The sequence below is a fragment of the Thalassophryne amazonica genome, chromosome 1 (assembly GCF_902500255.1).
Source record: "Thalassophryne amazonica chromosome 1, fThaAma1.1, whole genome shotgun sequence".
NCBI classification, from domain to species: Eukaryota; Metazoa; Chordata; class Actinopteri; order Batrachoidiformes; family Batrachoididae; genus Thalassophryne; species Thalassophryne amazonica.
Genome location: NC_047103.1, coordinates 65,395,657 through 65,415,420, shown reverse-complemented (window position 1 = coordinate 65,415,420; position 19,764 = coordinate 65,395,657).

Below are 19,764 nucleotides of genomic sequence, written 5' to 3'. Positions count from 1 at the left end.
TAGAGGTCATCCATGTCTTTATGTCTGTAAGACAATCCTGCAGTTTAGCTAATTGGTGTGTGTCCTCTGGCTTCATGGATAGATAAAGCTGGGTATCATCTGCGTAACAATGAAAATTTAAGCAATGCTGTCTAATAATACTGCCTAAGGGAAGTATGTATAAAGTGAATAAAATTGGTCCTAGCACAGAACCTTGTGGAACTCCATAATTAACCTTAGTCTGTGAAGAAGGTTCCCCATTTACATGAACAAATTGTAATCTATTAGATAAATATGATTCAAACCACTGCAGTGCAGTACCTTTAATACCTATGGCATGCTCTAATCTCTGTAATCAAATTTTATGGTCAACAGTATCAAAAGCAGCACTGAGGTCTAACAGAACAAGCACAGAGATGAGTCCACTGTCTGAGGCCATAAGAAGATCATTTGTAACCTTCACTAATGCTGTTTCTGTACTATGATCAATTCTAAAACCTGACTGAAACTCTTCAAATAGACCATTCCTCTGCAGATGATCAGTTAGCTGTTTTACAACTACCCTTTCAATAATTTTTGAGAGAAAAGGAAGGTTGGAGATTGGCCTATAATTAGCTAAGATAGCTGGGTCAAGTGATGGCTTTTTAAGTAATGGTTTAATTACTGCCACCTTAAAAGCCTGTGGTACATAGCCAACTAATAAAGATAGATTGATCAGATTTAAAATCGAAGCATTAAATAATGGTAGGGCTTCCTTGAGCAGCCTGGTAGGAATGGGGTCTAATAGACATGTTGATGGTTTGGATGAAGTAACTAATGAAAATAACTCAGACAGAACAATCAGAAAGAAAGAGTCTAACCAAATACTGATATCACTGAAAGCAGCCAAAGATAACGATACGTCTTTGGGATGGTTATGAGTAATTTTTTCTCTAATAGTTAAAATTTTATTAGCAAAGAAAGTCATGAAGTCATTACTAGTTAAAGTTAAAGGAATACTCAGCTCAATCGAGCCCTGACTCTTTGTCAGCCTGGCTACAGTGCTGAAAAGAAACCTGGGGTTGTTCTTATTTTCTTCAATTAGTGATGAGTAGTAAGATGTCCTAGCTTTACGGAGGGCTTTTTTGTAGAGCAACAGACTCTTTTTCCAGGCTAAGTGAAGATCTTCTAATTTAGTGAGACGCCATTTCCTCTCCAACTTACGGGTTATCTGCTTTAAGCTGCGAGTTTGTGAGTTATACCACAGAGTCAGGCACTTCTGATTTAAAGCTCTCTTTTTCAGAGGAGCTACAGCATCCAAAGTTGTCTTCAATGAGGATGTAAAACTATTGACGAGATACTCTATCTCACTTACAGAGTTTAGGTAGCTACTCTGCACTGTGTTGGTATATGGCATTAGAGAACATAAAGAAGGAATCTTATCCTTAAACCTAGTTACAGTGCTTTCTGAAAGACTTCTAGTGTAATGAAACTTATTCCCCACTGCTGGGTAGTCCATCAGAGTAAATGTAAATGTTATTAAGAAATGATCAGACAGAAGGGAGTTTTCTGGGAATACTGTTAAGTCTTCAATTTCCATACCATAAGTCAGAACAAGATCTAAGATATGATTAAAGTGGTGGGTGGACTCATTTACATTTTGAGCAAAGCCAATTGAGTCTAATAATAGATTAAATGCAGTGTTGAGGCTGTCATTCTCAGCATCTGTGTGGATGTTAAAATCGCCCACTATAATTATCTTATCTGAGCTAAGCACTAAGTCAGACAAAAGGTCTGAAAATTCACAGAGAAACTCACAGTAATGACCAGGTGGACGATAGATAATAACAAATAAAACTGGTTTTTGGGACTTCCAATTTGGATGGACAAGACTAAGAGTCAAGCTTTCAAATGAATTAAAGCTCTGTCTGGGTTTTTGATTAATTAATAAGCTGGAATGGAAGATTGCTGCTAATCCTCCACCTCGGCCCGTGCTACGAGCATTCTGGCAGTTAGTGTGACTCGGGGGTGTTGACTCATTTAAACTAACATATTCATCCTGCTGTAACCAGGTTTCTGTAAGGCAGAATAAATCAATATGTTGATCAATTATTATATCATTTACCAACAGGGACTTAGAAGAGAGAGACCTAATGTTTAATAGACCACATTTAACTGTTTTAGTCTGTGGTGCAGTTGAAGGTGCTATATTATTTTTTCTTTTTGAATTTTTATGCTTAAATAGATTTTTGCTGGTTATTGGTGGTCTGGGAGCAGGCACCATCTCTACGGGGATGAGGTAATAACAAAAATGCTCAGAAAAGACAAACAGTCAAAATCAAACCCAGCAACCCTCTACTATACCAACAGCACTAAGGTCACCAAATATATGCTTTTAATTTGATACTAATGAATTATATGATTTACAGCCATGTATATCCTAAAACTACTTGAGTTGAACATATGAGGTTTTGTAATGTGACGTGTGACTCACTCCTGTGTTACGTGTTCAACTTTAGGTGTAAGCCCTCACGCATAAGCAGCACGGTTGTGCAATCAAAAGCACTGCTAGGTCGTGTACACCCAGTGGGTTCCTGAGCAACAACAAACCCCAACTTATTATTGTACATTCTTGCACTCATACTGTACACTCAAGTGGACACATCAAACATACACCAAGTCTCATTACAGGCCCGCCCCATCACCACATATTTGACCATAGATGGATAACAAGGTGGGCTGCTGTGCAGGAACGATTTACAGATAAACACAGGTCAGCCGAACTCGACCTCCTCCATCAGCATCAGTGTATGTGAACTACTAGAGGAAGCTGTGGCAAAGAAATGGAATGTACGGCAACAAGTAATCAGAAGGAAATGCATCTACCTTTATGTATCAGATGTTTAAATCCATTTAAGTGCAGGAATGACAGTACAGAGCAACTAGGAAACCAGGAGGAATGGCAGCAGTAATAGCTCATTTTGATAGATTGCGCTATACTTAATTTTAAGAACCAGAGAGTGACAGAACATTTCAATAAAATGAGTGAGGAGCGCAAGGAGAATTGCAATTAGGTCGGTATGACTCAGAATAAACTACACTTCTATATCACTGAGAGAAATGTCATTATCTATATAGTATGCATAATATATGTGTAATACTGAATTATTTTTTAAATGAATGATACATCCTCACTGAGGTTTGCCAAACTTCATGAATTTTTTTTTTCCATTAGACAGACACATGCAGTGGCGTGTCTTACAAGATGTCAGTGCCTCTGCAGCAATCAACATGCTCTGTGCACAAATGTAGTTCAATAATGTGCACTTTGGCATCACAGCTGCTACTTCCAAGCTAGATGGTCTGCATTTATATAGCACTTTTCCATCTATATCAGAAGCTCAAAGTGCTTTAAACTGATGCCTCACATTCACCCATTCACACAGACGCACTCACAGACCGATGTCAGGATGCTGCCATGTAAGGCACTCACTGTACACCAGAAGCAACTTGGAGATGAATACTAATGGCCACACCTTTGCTATAGGTGCTGAATCACACTTAAACAGAATTTTCAGTCTTCAAATTGCTTCAAATTTTAACCATAAGTCAAAACTGCCTTGATGTGCATGTCTCCTGCAACAAGTCTGCAAGACTGTATGGCTGTGTAAATAAATTATCTTTTTCTCGCTCTCTTCTTTTCTTTCTGGTCACCAGGTCTCTTCTGCTGAGAGAAGGCTGATCGTAGACAGAAGTGCTGGCTCGTTGTTGTTTGTGATTGCCTTTGAATTTACCCATAAGTATCAGTATCTGCCAGTGTACTGGAGTCCATACTAAAAGTTATCTGTTTAGCTGTAACTTCCGCTAAATTTTTAGGGGTTTAGCTTTATAAAAGTTAACTTTTCAGTTAGTGGATTAACGGTTATCGAAGCTAACCTTTTGGTTAGCTATGCCCACCACTGGTCCTAGTGTTTACTTAACATGCTTTCAAACTGACAAGGCATCTTTAAAAGTGGGCTTTTTAGTTCTAACTGCTTTTCCCCACCAGAAAATGGAAGCAAGGTTTTCCGCTTTGTTCATCAATTCCGATAGTGAGCACCAATGAACACCCTCTACTTGCCAAACAGGTTTATGAAACAAATCAGCTAAAATAAATTAATAAATATTTTTTTTCTCATTATGTAACAGAAAAATTGTTCTAAAAATAACTTCTAATCCAATTACATTTGTTCCATAAATCTGATTGGTTAATCGTGTGAGATTTCAGACCATAAAATATAGCGTATTTGATGTATTACTCCATGCCCTGACCGTGCGCGTTGCTACGCAGCTGTCAATAATGACGCTGTCAGCTGAGAGCGAGAGGTTGCCTGCCAACCACCATTAAACACGAAGAAGAAGAGCGCAAGAGAAACTGGCAGAGCTGCGACGACGCTGTTGCTACGGTAAGCTTCGCTGACCGAATTACTTACACAAAACTAAACCATGCAGTCGATGGAATTGGATTAGAATGGGAATAATCCCTTTGTATCTGGTGATTTGCGGACATTAATGCTAGATTTTACGCTCGCAAATTCAGTTTTACTGGCGATGCGTTTTTATTCCCTAAATGCCGGTGGCCTGTTCATAGTTTTTCATTAGTGTTTTCTGTGGATGTGCATGTTTATGAAGTTCAACTTCCTGTTACCGGTTCATCTGCGATCCGTTGATTGGTCACATTAACCCAGTGTATTTGGTTCTTTGAACCTATGCGATACTTTAATTAATCCTGAATGATTGCACGTACCCATGGCTGTTGACAAGGTTATATGTTGACAGATAGACTGACATATAACTAGATCATAGAGCATGATTCCTACATATCAGATTTCTATTTGAAATACCATGAACAGCAGCACTGTGTTGGAGGAATGGCAGCGGGGAGGGTGAAAATGTTCCCTCCAGCAGAGCCACAGCTTCTGTCAGAAGGTGATGAGGAATCTAATGACATGATTCACAGGAAAACTGATTCAAGGAAAACTGCAAAATCTGTAAAAATCTGAAATGATTGGTGGCAAAGAGTGGCTGACAGATTAAACCCGACAGCCATAATCTTGTTATTAATATGACCTAGTTAGTGAGAAAAAGTTGGCGTGAAAAATCAGAATTGAGGGCAATATAAAATTGAAAAAGACGTGAGTAAGAGAAAGAGTAGGAGAATGAAATTGCAACAGCAGAAAGCAAGGAAAAATTAAAGGCATCAGCGGGCTGATGCATACTCTGCACGCTCTGCACACACACACGTACAGTAGTGTTCAGAATAATAGTAGTGCTATGTGACTAAAAAGATTAATCCAAGTTTTGAGTATATTTCTTATTGTTACATGGGAAACAAGGTACCAGTAGATTCAGTAGATTCTCACAAATCCAACAAGACCAAGCATTCATGATATGCACACTCTTAAGGCTATGAAATTGGGCTATTAGTAAAAAAAAAGTAGAAAAGGGGGTGTTCACAATAATAGTAGAATCTGCTGTTGACGCTACAAACTCAGAACTATTATGTTCAAACTGCTTTTTTAGCAATCCTGTGAATCACTAATCTAATATTTAGTTGTATAACCACAGTTTTTCATGATTTCTTCACATCTGCGAGGCATTAATTTTGTTGGTTTGGAACCAAGATTTTGCTTGTTTACTAGTGTGCTTCGGGTCATTGTCTTGTTGAAACACCCATTTCAAGGGCATGTCCTCTTCAGCATAAGGCAACATGACCTCTTCAAGTATTTTGACATATCCAAACTGATTCATGATACCTGGTCTGCGATATATAGGCCCAACACCATAGTAGGAGAAACATGCCCATATCATGATGCTTGCACCACCATGCTTCACTGTCTTCACTGTGAACTGTGGCTTGAATTCAGAGTTTGGAGGTCGTGTCACAAACTGACTGCGGCCCTTGGACCCAAAAGGAACAAGTTTACTCTCATCAGTCCACAAAATATTCATCCATTTCTCTTTAGGCCAATTAATGTGTTCTTTGGCAAACTGTAACCTCTTCACTTACAGGTAACTCCAGACTGTCTTTGATCATCCTGGAGCTGATCAATGGGTGAGTCTTTGCCAATCTGGTTATTCTTCTATCCATTTTGATGGTTGTTTTCCGTTTTCTTCCACGTGTCTCTGTTTTTTTTTTTTTTTTTTCCATTTTAAAGCATTGGAGATCATTGTAGATGAACAGCCTATAATTTTTTGCACCTGCGTGTAAGTTTTCCCCTCTCCAATCAACTTTTTAATCAAACTACGCTGTTCTTCTGAGCAATGTCTTGAACTTCCCATTTTCCTCAGGCTTTTAAAGAGAAAAGCATGTTCAACAGGTGCTGGCTTCATCCTTAAATAGGGGACACCTGATTCACACCTGTTTGTTCCACAAAATTGACAAACTCACTGACTGAATGCCACACTACTATTATTGTGAACACTCCCTTTTCTACTTTTTTTTTTTTACTAATAGCCCAAATTCACAGCCTTAAGAGTGTGCATATCATGAATGCTTGGTCTTGTTGGATTTGTGAGAATCTACTGAATCTACTGGTACCTTGTTTCCCATGTAACAATAAGAAATATACTCAAAACCTGGATTAATCTTTTTAGTCACATAGCACTACTATTATTCTGAACACTACTGTACAATATAAATGTACAAAGACAGCAAATGCACATGTCTGTTTTTGACCGTGTATGACTTCATCATATTAGTTCAGTGTGACTTCATTTTGAAGTCATTCATAACAATCAATCTCAAATGTGTTGCTGATAAATATTGTACTTTAGATCATCATCTAGGCTTTTCATTCATGTTTGATCTTCCACTCTCTGTCTCACTCACTCACACACACACAAGTGAAAATCTATCACCATTTTATCAACACCCAGGGAAATGATAACTGTGTGTACTTTTAGTTGCTCACTGTCACAAACGTTTTCAGCCTCTATTAATGAGTTTATTATTTATATATCTTCTCATTTATTCGGTATTATTCAGCGCAAGTACCGACACACTAACAACGTGCGGACAGGTTAAAGTACAGAAATATTAAAATTGATAAATAAGTACTAATGGAATCAGATTTATAAATTAATAAAGTCATTCATTCCCAACTGAAGTGGTGCCTTTCTAAAAGTAATACTGTAAGTCTGTATACACTAAACGACTGTGACAGTTGCACAATTTTCTCTCCACCTGGAAAACAGTGAATATTATCACTAATTTTAATGACTAAAACACAACCGAGGACTTCAAAGGGAAGACACAGGTAAGTGGTTTAAACATTCTTTAATTAACGTAACGTATTACGTTAACGTGCATTAACATAATAATGCACGTTACACACGGCAAACAAACAGTAAAGGATTAGGGTCGGGGGGGGGGGGGGGGGGGTGTCCATTAGGAAGGCTGGTGGTCAAAACCAGTGAGGCAGTCAAACCAGGCAGGTTCAGAAGGAAAAGCAGGGGTCAGTTACCAGGGAACACAAAAACACAAGGAATGCAGGAAAGCTGTCCATGACACATGAGACAATCTGGCACTGGACACAGGAGAAACATTAAATAGACAGGAAGGTACTCAAGACAACACAGAACACCTGGAGGACAACAGAGGAGGAAATCCACAGACACACACAGGAGGACAGAGGTTTCAAAATAAGATGAGGGACAGGGCCAGACAAGCGTAACACTATTTTACCAGCTGATATTAAACATACAAAACATCTCTCCTTTTTGTTATTTACAATAAGCAAAGGGTTTTTAAATTCATGTTTGTTTTTTAAAGTAATTATTTTTTTGTTTTAGCAGTGCACACCTGCTCCTGTCAGATCTCAGAAGCTACGCAGGTTAGGTCCTTGTTAGTATTTGTATGGGAGACCGCTTAGGAAGACCAGGGCCATGTTGATTTCTCCAGGAAGAACTGGAGATGCATCAGGAAGGGCATCCAGCATAAAACTTGCCAAATGTTGATGCAGATCTATACTGTAGTGACCCTGTATAAAATTGAAGCAACATTGTTTTGGTTTTTAATGTGACTGGCTCATAGTAGTTACTAATGGCTATGGCAGTCAGACATGTGGCCTTAATGATCAGGATCTTGTCCTCTGGATGATCTTTCCAGGACAATTCTGGAATCCACATAACTGTGCCGCGTTGGGGTAAAATCACATTTCGGCCAACCTTCACAAACATACCAAGTTCGATTAAAAAAAATTAGCAACAAAAGGGAGTAGGTTAACAGACAGGAAGATGTGCAGAACCCCAACAATTGACCACTGGCAAACTTGACCTTGCTGGGCAATTCCAGAATCCACATCCACATGTGCGCCAAGTTTGGTGCAAATCAGTGTGAAAAACTTAAATTGGAACTTTGACCCCAAAGAATTTGTGCCAAAGAATTGAGTGGGGACTTACAGAACCTACCTCCATATCTGTAGGATGTAACATGTAAATTTGAATGGGGGGATTCAGTTTTGACCTTTGACCCCAGTGATTGACGTTTGATTGTCTGAAGTCACCTGGGCAATTCCAGATACATATGCCAAGTTTGGACACAGGAATGAAAAAAAAAAATCATAATTCTGACTTTTGACAACAATTATATTGACCTTTGCCAAAGCAAATTCCCTAACGGCAGTTCGGTTATTACCGTACATATACATAGCACGTTTGTAGGAAATTTGCCCAAGCACCTTGAAGGAGTAGTTGAACAAACAAACATACAAACAAACTTATCTTTGTATGTTTGTTTGTTTGTTTGTCTTTTATGGGGTTGGTAATGAGTACACATACGAGGTCTGTTAGAAAAGTATCCGACCTTTTTATTTTTTGCAAAAACGATATGGATTTGAATCACGTTTGATTGCATCAGCCAAGCTTGAACCTTTGTGCGCATGCGTGAGTTTTTTCACGCCTGTCGGTTGCATCATTAGCCTGTGAGCAGGCTTTGTGTGAGCAGTGGTTCACCCCTCTCATCGGATTTTTATTGCGAATAAATGTCTGAACGATTTGGAGCTTTGCTGCATCAAATTTTTCCAGAAACTGTGAGAGACCTCCAGGTGGACACCATTCGGAAAATTCAGATGGCTTTCAGGGATGATTTTATGGGGATTACACAGATTAAGGAGTGCTCCAGCCGGTTTAAAGACCGCCCACAGCGTCTGAGAGCGCGGCGCACTCCGAGCGCCGATCGACAGGCTGAAACCCTGCTCAAACAACCAGATCATTTCCAACGTGAAGGCTTTGTTGATCCGGGACCTCGTCTGACTTCCACAAAAATGGCAGAAGACGTGGACATCAAGACTTTTTCGGCACATTCCACTGTTACAGGAGTTTTTTTCATGGAAAGAGAAGCGGAGGGATGCGCCACAGAGCCGCTCATGGCGCGGGACAAAAGCACCTCCGTGTTGGTCTCACAGGATGGCTTTCAGACAGCTTTCCGTGGCTTTTCAGTCGTGTGACTATCTGAGAAATTGTGCATGAGCTGGACATGCCCCAACATGTCCTGTGAGGCTTCATCATGGCGTTGCTTTGCGCCATGCGGCTCCACCGCGACACGCGGAATTCCTGTGGAAGTCAGATGACGTCCCGGATCAACACAGCATCCAGTGTGGAAATGAACGGCACATTTCACTGTTACAGGAGTTTTTGTCATGGAAAGAGGAGCGGAGGAATTCCGCGCGTCGCGGCAGAGCCGCATGGCGCAAAGCAACGCCGTGATGAAGACTCACAGGACATGTCCTGGCATGTCCAGCTCATGCACAATTTCTCGGATAGTCACACGACTGAAAAGCCACCAAAAGCCATCTGAAAGACATCTGAAAGCTGTCCTGTGAGACCAACATGGAGGTGCTTTTGTCCCACGCCATTCGCTGCTCCGTGGCGCATCCCGCCGCTTCTCTTTCCATGAAAAAAACTCCTGTAACAGTGGAATGTGCCGAAAAAGTCTTGATGTCAACGCCATTTTTGTGGAAGTCAGATGACGTCCCGGATCAACAAAGCCTTCACATTGGAAATTATCTGGTTGTTTCAGCTGGGTGTCAGCCTGTTGATCGGTGCTCAGAGTGCGCTGCGCTCTCAGATGCTGTGGGCGGTCTTTAAACCGGCTGGAGCACTCCTTAATCTGTGTAATCCCCATAAAATCGTCCCTGAAAGCCATCTGAACAGGGGCGGTCCTGGAGGCGGGCCGATCGGGCAGCCGACCGGGCAGCCACCCGGGGCGGCATCGCGGGGGGGGGGGGCGGCACAAGCGTGCGGAAAAAAACTAAACAAAAAACAAAAACAAAAAAAAAACGGGGTGGGGGGGTTGTCCTGACGGGGAGGGTTCGTGGTTACGTTACGGCAGAGCGGCCCCCCCATCTCACCTTTCGCGTTAGGTGAGCAATGCTGCACAGTGCAGAGTTTGTGCAGGGGGAGGGGGGAATCATTCAATGTTTGGACGAGGAGGTGGTCGAAACAGAGTAAGACATAATCATGGATAGGAAACGATCAAAGCCATCAGGTGCCCAATTTCGAAAGAAAAATAAAGAAGAAAAGGAAAAAGGTATGTATTGATTTACGTATTCCCGCAGCTTCACAGTGCTTTAAACAGTGTGGACGCTGAGCAACCAGTGCAGCGAAATGCGATGAGTCATTGGATAAATGCTGGGCTTTGTCCCGCCCATCGGACGCTCAGCGTGTCTGGGGGTCTATGGGGCAGTGGGCTGGCCTCGGCTGGCCGGGACGCTCAGCTTCTGCATGATGATTGGATGATCTGTCTGAGGCTGAATCCCTTTTTGATTGACAGCGAAATGAGCGAATCAGCGATCTTTTGGTGTAAACATCCATGGGAGCATTTTTTAATTTTCATTCTGTTCTGAGTTGAACCGGAGACTTTCCTAATCCTCTTAGCGGCATTTTCTTTGTTAAAAATGACTAGCGACAAATCAAGCTTCTATTTCTGGTGTGTTTTTTTGTAGCTGCTTGTGTTTGGAGACAGACTTCTATCACTCTTTCTGACTTCTACTCCCAGTTTCTGTCCCTACCGAGCAGCGGGTGCTGCTGAGCTCCTCCACCGTCACAAAGCACTCACAGGCGGACACACTTCACACTAGCCTCGCGCCAGTCCCAGCTAGCGAGCTAGCTAGGTAGCAAGCTGCACATAATGGCAGACAATTTGAATGTTGTGGACCAGATTTTGGCGAAGCCATTTGATAGTCTTCCTTACAAAGAAGCCGTGGCTGCTGTCATGGCTTCAGATCTCAATGGTTTGCAGGCCAAAGTTAAAGCAACAGCCCCCAGTGTAATGTTTGTGCACTGCTATACACACAGACTGAATCTGGTTCTGTCTCAGGGGGCTAAATGCTTATCTGAGTGCAGAATATTTTTTGCATCACTCTCTGGGTTTGCCACATCTTTCTCAAAATCCACAAAGAGGATGTCTTTTCTTGAGTCTGCAGGCTGCTCAAGGTTTCCCAGAAATGCTCCTACTCGATGGAATTTCACATCACGGATAACGAGCACTGTGGCAAACAATTATGATGCCCTCCTGCAAACTTTTGTATATAGACTGTTTTCCTCTTACTTCTTTTGCACTTATTGTTATTTATGACAAATTATTGCGGTTTTCCATTTTTGCCTTTAAAGTGTTAACTTCTTCACTTGTTGCTTCCTGTTACTTATGATACACAATAGTGTTTGTTATTTCTTCTTATGTGTACAGTAATGGGTATAGAATTTACCTCTGTCGTTAGTTCATTTATTTATGATACATGATTGTGCTTTACCATTTTTGCCACTTTAATGTATAGGGGTTTTTTTTTGTACTTTTTGTCACTTCATGGTATTCTGTAATATACAGATTGTTTAACTTCTTTTGTTATTTATATGGTGTGACTTTAATGGAGGTTTAAGTCTTGTTCATTATGGTGAATGGTACTCTATGATAATACAAAGTGCACTCTGTTGGTAAAATTGAATGACGTGCAATATTTTGACCATCAGGTGGTGCTGTAGTGCAGTTGTGCTTTCTTAAATACCTGTACTGTACATAGTTGTAATGTGAAGTCACTGAGTCTTTTGTTTTTTTTTTTTTATGTTCAAAAACTTTATTGAAGTAATTATTGTTTATCTTTGTGTTTGTTATTGCAGTAGACATTAAAACCCAAAATTTCTGTTGTGAGTTAATTTGTGGGATTGTGGGTGTTCTGGACGAAGTTAGTGTTTCCATGGGAGGTGGTGGCCATGTTAGTGTGCGCGGGGGGGCACGCAGGGGGTTTCGCCCGGGGAGTAAATCACTCTAGGACCGCCACTGCATCTGAATTTTCCGAATGGTGTCCACCTGGAGGTCTCTCACAGTTTCTGGAAAAATTTGATGCAGCAAAGCTCCAAATTGTTCAGACATTTATTCGCAATAAAAGTCCGATGAGAGGGGACCACTGCTCACACAAAGCCTGCTCACAGGTGAATGACGCAACCGACAGGCGTGACAAAACTCACGCATGCGCACGAAGGTTCAAGCTTGGCTGATGCAATCACACGTGATTCAAATCCATATGGTTTTTGCAAAAAATAAAAAGGACAATCCAATTTTGTTTTCTCCTCCACCTAACAGTTGGTTTTGGGGCATACCTGGCTCACAGTATCAACCCAGCCAGGAGGTTTGGCTGTCATCTAAGGATATCTCAGACAGGATAGAGTCTCGCAAGGTGGCTACTCCTTTTATTTCATGCTTCCTTGTTTGTAGTGGACCGAGTGCTCACTCCTGTGGCGGTTTGACTTCGTCTGCGCTGGTCCCTCCAGATTCATCCCACATTCTATGTTTCCATGATGGCTTTAGGGGGGGTGATGGTGCAGTGTAGCACTGGGCTTGAGACCAGAGGTTCTTTGGTTCAAATCCCAGCCTGAATGGAAAATCACAAAGGGCCCTTGGGCAAGGTCCTTAACAGTCAGCTCAACCGTTTGGTAGAGGACATGTATATCTACTACATTCTATTGAAAAATGTGATGCAGTTAAAGGGTTAATCCTCTAGTAGCTCCCTAGTTGCTGTAGCGGGTGTCTTGCATGGCAGCAGCCTGACATCAGGGTGAATGTGAGGCATTATTTGTAAAGCGCTTTGAGCGTCTGATGCAGATGGAAAAGCGCTATATAACCATTTACCATTTCCAGGATTAAGATGGTTTAAGCCAGCCCTTTGTGCCCTCCAGCGTTAGAGGACAAGTTAGGACATGCCCAGCTCTCCACAATTTCTCTGATACTTACTGGCCTCCGCGCGGCTTTCCATGACAAAATCTCTTGTTAAAAGTGAAATCTGCTGGAAAATGGCTGATGTCCAGCTCTTGTGATAACCAGAGAAAGTGCACACGACGGTCTCGTATCCACAGAGCCATCAGCTTAGAAATGATCTGGCGTTTTCTGCCTCATCGTCGCAGCTCGGAGCGCGGCGCGCTGAGCGTCCTTAAAGCTGTCCTTAAAGCTGTAGTAACAGTCCTTATTCTCTGTGAAGCCCGTAAAATTTTCACTGAAAGCCAGATAAATTTTTCAAATGGTTTCCAGGTGCCAGTCTCTAACAGCTTCTGAAAAAATTCTGATGGAAAAAAGTCCAAATCATTCTGCCATTTCCAGACAATGAAAATCCGATGAGGGGGCGGGACCACTCCTTCCACAAGGCGTGCTCACAGGCAAATGACGTCACCGACAGGCGTGGAAAAACTCACGCATGCGTGCGAGGGTTCAAGCTTGTCTGACGTAAAAACATATGAATGAAATCCATATAGTTTTTGAAAAAAAATAAAAAGGACCGTTACTTTATTGACAGACCTCATACTATTGCCTTTCATCTCAGAGTCTCACTTTTGGGTCCTACAGTTGGTTACATTTGCTCAACTGTAACAATATTCATTCATAGACTCTATTTGTCACCCTGAAATGGAGACTCCCTGAGGGCTATATAGTTTGTATGACAAATGAAAGTGACGTATTAAAATTAAACTGAGTCTGAATCTAAAAAATTTTTAAAAAGAAGAAAAAAAGAAAGTCAGTGGTTTCAACATATGCAGAGGGCAGATTGATGAGTAAATCCACAGGGGTTTATTCAGGATTCAATCAGACTTCCACAACCTTGGCAGGTTTAAATCCTATTCATATAGTTGTTTGTTTGTTTGTTTATTTATTTATTTTTGCCTTCCATGTCGAGTGTGTGGGATGAAGTTCTAGGCATTCTGGATGGGTGCAGAAATATCTTGATGTATTAAATACTTTATATACAAACCAGGTATTAAAAGAATATGTATTCACTACAAACCATCTGGGTCTGTCAGAATGCTTGTGTTATGATGGAATATAGCAATAATGTTCTCTGCATAAAAGTGAGAATTTGCATTTGTAACCCAAAGGCTTTTGTGTTCTCCGCAGTAAACTGTTACTCTTCTGTGAAATAAGCAAACCACAGCTTAACAGCTCAGATGGATATCTCTGAAAAGAATAGATAACGATAGATTGTGCTGACAGCCAACAAACTGACAGTGCGATGTTTTATGGTAAAAGATTCCGGACATCAGGGAGCAGTGCATTACATTATGAAATACCAAAAACAGACACAGTCACCAGCAATCCAACTGACATGTTTTCATGTCAGAAGCAACGAATTGTAAATTGTTTTTTCTTTTTTCTAGTCTCCAAACTCATCCAGGGATAAAATTAAATTAGCAAAAGCTACCTGATGCACAGTGATGTGAAAAGGTTTGTGCATCCTTGAAGTTTTACGTTTGAATTTTTGATGATGTCAAAAGAAAAAAAAGGCTTTTCATTTTAAAATTTCTAAAATGATGCACTCAGTTTCCCTGAGGGAGTTTTCCCCAAGGGATGAATAAAGTTCTATCTAATCTAATCTAATCTGATCTTTAAACTCACAGTGAAACGTAATCTCTATATCATGAATTAAAAGAAATAAAAATCTAAAAACCAAAATGATGGTGTGAATAAGTGCACCCTTTAGTATAGCCCATATAAACCATCACTTTTACATTCAGTCATCTTCAGACATGTCAGAGGAATGATAAGTGAGCATTTCTAAGACAGTGATCATGTGTTAGACTTTATTGACCTCATTTATTAAGAAATACAGTTTGGTATTGTATGATAAATCTGTCCAGAGATTTGACAGAGATGTTATCGGCTTCTGTGCATGCCGTTGAAAAGAATTATGCATAGTGCATTCTGAATTTTACTTCAGTGATCACAGTTTCATGGTGGAGTTGAGCAAAGAAGGATGTTCATACAACAAAACACATTTAATCTAGGTTTGCATCTCTCATGTGCCTTCTGGCAAACTGTAGCTGAACTTTCAATTTTTTTTTTTATGAAAATCCTTCTGTATACCATTTCATGATGAAACTGGATAACTGGTGTAGTAAAATGCAAAACTTACACTATGTCATAAAAAATTCAAATGTGTAAAAGCTTAACCCTCAAGTGACTGAGCTATTTTAGCGACTACAACCTCAATTCCAATGAAGTTGGGACGTTACAATACAATACAATCAATACAATGATTTGCAAATCCTCTTCAACCTATATTCAAATGAATACATCACGAAGACAAGATATTTAATGTTCAAACTGACAGACTTTTTTATTTTTGTGCAAATATTTGCTAATTTTGAAATGGGTGCCTGCAACACATTTCAAAAAAGTTCAGACGGGCAACAAAAGACTTGATGAATGCTCAAAGAACACCTAATTGGAAAGAGGTAGGTGTCATGATTGGGTATAAAAGGAGCATCCCCAAAAGGCTCAGCCATTCACAAGCAACGATGGGGCGAGGATCACCACTTTGTGAAAAACTGCATGAAAAAATAGTCCAACAGTTTAAGAACAATGTTTCTCAATGTTCAATTGCAAGGAATTTAGGGATTCCATCATGTAAAGTCCATAATATAATCAGAAGATTCAGAGAATTTGGAGAGCTTTCTACACGTAATGCTGTGTTTACACATAAGGTCGGCACGTCACGAATGCCACAAATTACACATTCTTGGCTGCTGATCTCGAATGCAATGATTCGGGGCAGAGGTGTCAGGTGTCCTCAGGAACTGCTACAACCTGTTACCATGTACGAGGTCTGTCAATAAAGTATAGGTCCCTTTTATTTTTTTCAAAAACTATATGGATTTCATTCATATGTTTTTACGTCAGACATGCTTAAACCCTTGTGCGCATGCGTGAGTCTTTCCATGCCTGTCGGTGACGTCATTCGCCTGTGAGCACTCCTTGTGGGAGGAGTCGTCCAGCCCCTCGTCGGAATTCCTTTGTCTGAGAAGTTGCTGAGAGACTGGCGCTTTGTTTGATCAAAATTTTTTCTAAACCTGTGAGGCACATCGAAGTGGACACGGTTTGAAAAATTAAGCTGGTTTTCGGTGAAAAGTTTAACGGCTGATGAGAGATTTTGAGGTGATACTGTCGCTTTAAGGACTTCCAACACAGCGGGACGTTGCACAGCGCTCCGAGGCGCCGTCGTCAGACTGTTTCAAGCTGAAAACCTCCACATTTCAGGCTCTATTGATCCAGGACGTCGTGAGAGAACAGAGAAGTTTCAGAAGAAGTTGGTTTCAGCATTTTATCCGGATATTCCACTGTTAAAGGAGATTTTTTTAATGAAAGACGTGCGGACGGGTACTGCTGGTATCCCCCCCCAATAAAACAAAACTGCACCTTTCAGAGTGGCCTTTTATTGTGGGCAGTCTAAGGCACACCTGTGCACTAATCATGGTGTCTAATCAGCATCTTGGTATGGTACACCTGTGAGGTGGGATGGATTATCTCAGCAAAGGAGAAGTGCTCACTATCACAGATTTAGACTGGTTTGTGAACAATATTTGAGGGAAATGGTGATATTGTGTATGTGGAAAAAGTTTTAGATCTTCGAGTTCAGCTCATACAAAATGGGATCAAAACCAAAAGTGTTGCGTTTATATTTTTGTTGAGTGTATGTAGATGCTCACAGACTGCCATCTGTTGGTCTTCAGACTGCACCTCAATATTTCTCAATTGTGGCCAGATGTGTCATTCTGATGCAATTCTGATGCATTCAACGTATGTGTGATGGGGCTACTAGATGGACAGTAATATTCTATTCTTAATCTGACTAACACCATAGTCTGATTAAGACACTGCTGTGTAAACAGCATTTTCTGATTACATTAATCAGAATGAAGTCATAATCAGAGTAAACAATAGTCATATTTAAGATGTGGAGTATTCCAGTCTTATTCTGATTGTTGAGGTGCAATGTGGAAATGTAGACACCTATGGCATAGTGCTGGGCTTTTACCAGCAATTTGCAACACATAAACCATAGGGGACATAATGCGGCTGTGAGTCATTAATCAGATTATGCTCATGTAAACAGTATTAAACAACATTTAAGTACTAAATAAAAAATAATCATTTTGTTAATCTAATTCATGCATTATTTAGTCTATATACTCCAACAAGAACAAACGTCTGATTTTAGGGTTGACAAACATTTGCGTCTGTAAACCTTCAAAAATAACTATGACTTTTTAAAGAACTATGTAGCATGAAGGGACGCTGAATGTAGCACTGCATCTTCAGAGGTGTCCTCAAAAACCACCTGGAGTGCACACAAACACAAAAGCAGTACCAATTGTCCAGCCAAACCCCCCAACACACAACACAAAGAAAGCAAAGACAGTCTTTTTTCTGTCAGTATATGAAAAGAGTAACTGATGGATAATTAGCTGTGATGTAGGGGCACCAGATAAAAATCTGGCCTATGGCATGAAATTGTTCAGCACCGGCACTGCTCCCTGTAGACTTTTTCTGGGCACCTGTAGCTGTGAGGAGACCGTGGAGTAGACCCAGAATATTTGTCTAGTGATGCTATATATCCCATGTGCTCTGGTAATGCCTTGGGATCATCTGCAACCTGTGCCCAGATAAAGTGTGGAAAATGGATGGATGGTCAGCATGATTTTCACGAGAGGCAGTATTTCACAGGGTTAATTTATCCTTCAGCGTACAGAGCAGAGCAGCCCACTGTGAAATTATCACAGAAAAGTTATGTCGCTTTCATTGTTAATACGCTGAAACATAATTTTTCAGTTGGCTGGACAGTATCCATCAGCGAAAACATTCACTCAAAGGGACATGTTCCAGGTACACGGAGAAGGAAGAGCAACGGCTAGTTTTCAGTCGCTCATCGGAGCTCTCTCTAAAATTTCCAAACACCTCAGAACAAATGCAGTGTTTGAGTGCCAGCCCATAATAATTTATTTTACTTCAGTCAGCACAAATTGTTGTTCCCACTGCTGCACACCATCCCATCAACCACACTACAGAACCACCTTGGGTCCTTGGTGGAAACCTGAGGAGAACTTTCCACTAGTCCTAGGGTCCACTATTTTTAGTCCTAGTATTAAGGACAGCATGTTGAAGTTGTTTTTACATTTGTGGTAGGCTATATGTTGTACTAAAGTAGGTTATATAATAATAATAATAATAATAATAATAATAATAATAATAATAATAATAATAATAATAATAATAATAATAATAATAATTTATTCAATTTCAGTTTCAAATTATTTTCATTTATATAGCGCCAAATCACAACAGAGTTGCCTCAAAGTGCTTCACACAGGTAAGGTCTAACCTTACCAACCCCCAGAGCAACAGTGGTAAGGAAAAACTCCCTCTGAGGAAGAAACCTCAAGCAGACCAGACTCAAAAGGTTGACCCTCTGCTTGGGCCATGCTACAAACATAAATTACAGAACAATTCACAGAACAATTCACAGATAAATATACAAGAAATGCTATTGGCGCACAGGACAGCAGGATCACCAACACGAATACAACTTCCATCTCTGGATGAAGCTACACCTTAAACAGAGAGAAAAACAAAATCAGGCATCAGAAAGACAAAAAATACTGTATAATTTGCCAGCATTAAACAACAAGAAAAACAGAGAAATACTAAGGTGATTGCCGGCCACTAGCCCTAAACTTCACTAAAAGACCCAGAATTTAGGTAAAGTTGAGGCTGCAGCCCGCTCCAATTACTAATGAATGAATTAAAAGAGTAAAAAGCGTAAAACAAAACTGTACCAGTATGCTAGCCATATGAAAGGGAAAATAAGTGTGTCTTAAGTCTGGACTTGAAAATCTCCACAGAATCTGACTGTTTTATTGACGCAGGGAGATCATTCCACAGAGCAGGGGCACGATAAGAGAAAGCTCTGTGACCCGCAGACTTCTTATTCACCTTAGCGACACAAAGTAGTCCTGCACCCTGAGAACGTAAAGCCCGGGCCGGGACGTAAGGTTTAATTAGGTCAGCTAGGTAGGGAGGTGCCAGTCCATGAATAATTTTATAGGTTAGTAGCAGAACCTTAAAATCTGATCTCACTGGGACAGGAAGCCAGTGAAGGGATGCCAAAATGAGTGTAATGTGGTCGAACTTTCTGCTTCGTGTCAAAAGTCTGGCTGCAGCATTTTGAACCAATTGGAGACCGCTAATGCTGGACTGCGGTAAACCAGAAAATATATAGCGCCAAATCACGAGTAATCGCCTCAAGGTGCTTCACAAACATCATTTAAAAGCAGAATAAAAGCAGAATAAAATGAAATAACATTAAAACACACAAAAAATAACCATAAAAAGGTAAAAGAAGTAAAATAAATAAAAGAATGAAAAAGACGCACAATCATATAAAATACTAATGATAAAACAGGAAGAACAAATGTGTCTTCAACCTGGCTTTAAAAGTCTCCACTGAG